The sequence below is a fragment of the Monodelphis domestica genome, chromosome 3 (genome assembly GCF_027887165.1).
Source record: "Monodelphis domestica isolate mMonDom1 chromosome 3, mMonDom1.pri, whole genome shotgun sequence".
Lineage (NCBI taxonomy): Eukaryota > Metazoa > Chordata > Mammalia > Didelphimorphia > Didelphidae > Monodelphis > Monodelphis domestica.
Window position 1 is genome coordinate 194,258,853 of NC_077229.1, and position 1,698 is coordinate 194,260,550.

Here is a 1,698-nt window from a genome sequence, read left to right on the forward strand (position 1 = left end):
ACTCCAGAAAGTCCCTACTGATTCTGAGAGCTTACTGCATGACCTGGGGCTAGCCACTGGAGGCAAATCCATAAGCTTCCTTGTACCTAAAACATGCCTGGAAGATTCAAAGAGACTATTAATAGAGTTATATAAGAGGACACAAAGTCTCCAAGAGGAAGTTACAGTGGGTTCTCCGAAAGTCGAGTACCTAGGCTTTATCCTGGAAAAGGGAACCAGGAAAATATCTGATAAGAGAATAGGGGATATACAGAAGCTAGGTATTCCAAGGACAAAGAAGCCACTCAGGGCATTTCTGGGCACGACAGGGTTCTCACATCAATACATCTCAGGGCATTCACATATCTCCAAATGCCTCACAGATCTAACCAAGAATGAGGTTGAAGAGCCATTGAAGCTCACAAAAGAACATCTAAATGGTGTGTCCACTTTGAAGCAAGCTATCCTAACAGCTCCAGTCCTTGGCATACCAAATTACAACAAAGATTTTCATTTGTATGTCCATGAGGCACAAGGAATAGCTTCTGGAGTGTTAGCCCAATATCTAGGATTGAATTTAAGACCTATTGCATATTACAGTGCAATTTGTCACAAGAGGCATGGTGCATTCTTTGCACAGCATTGCTGCTGCCACCCTCATGGTTAAAAAAGCTAATGAATTAGTGCTGAGATGCAAGCTACATGTTTACTCTGCACGCTAGCTAGAAAAACTGCTGAAGTCCCAGAGTAGACATGCATTTATATCTTCAAGGCTATCCCAGTATGAAATCATTTTGCTGACAAATGACAACTTGATTTTATATAGATGTGCAACATTGAATCCAGCTACATTAATCCCTGAGCTACCATTGGGAGAAAAACCCCTTCATGATTATACCTGAACAGTAGAGGCGGTGCATAAAACCAGAGAAGGTCTGAGGGATACACCACTCAATGATCCCGACCTTCAGATATTTTCAGATGGTTCTTCATATGTTTTTAAAGGGAGGAGGGTGACTAGTGGTAGTGACACTAGACAAAACACTCTGGCATGCTTCACTGCCAAGTCATGTCAGCGCTCAAGGTGTGGAGTTAAAAGGTCTTATAAAAGCACTTGAGCTGTCCAAAGGCAAAAGGGTTAATAGATATACAGATTCTGCTTATGCATTTAGAATTTTATTTGCTAATGGATAAACATGGAAGAACAGGGGATTTGTCACAATAGCTGTGAGAAAGTTAGCATATGAGAACCCCATATCACAACTCTTAGAAGCAGTAAACTTGCCAAAGGAAGTTGCAGTGATCCAATGCAAGGTACAATCCTCTGATAAGAATAAGATATCCCTAGGCAATTACAGGGCAAATATGACAGCAAAATTTGCCACTAGATTCGGTCCTATCCGTGTTCTGAATTTTTCTCTGGTTGACAAGCACCATATCAGACAAGCTTACAGCCAAGACAAAGTTCAATCATGGCAAAAACCCCTAGGAGCCAGATTAGTCAAAGGAATCTGGATAGCGGAGAGAGGAAAGCCCATTTTGCCCAAGAAGCTGTACCAACATATATGCGATGTGATTCTCTCCAGAGGTCATAATAGAGTGCAAGGTCCACCATTTTGGGGCAGCACCAGGGATGTCAACTAATGCTATAAGAGTGTGTTAGGCATGTGACCAATGTAGGAAGTTCAGTCAAGGTCATTTAAATTCAAGGCATTAGGA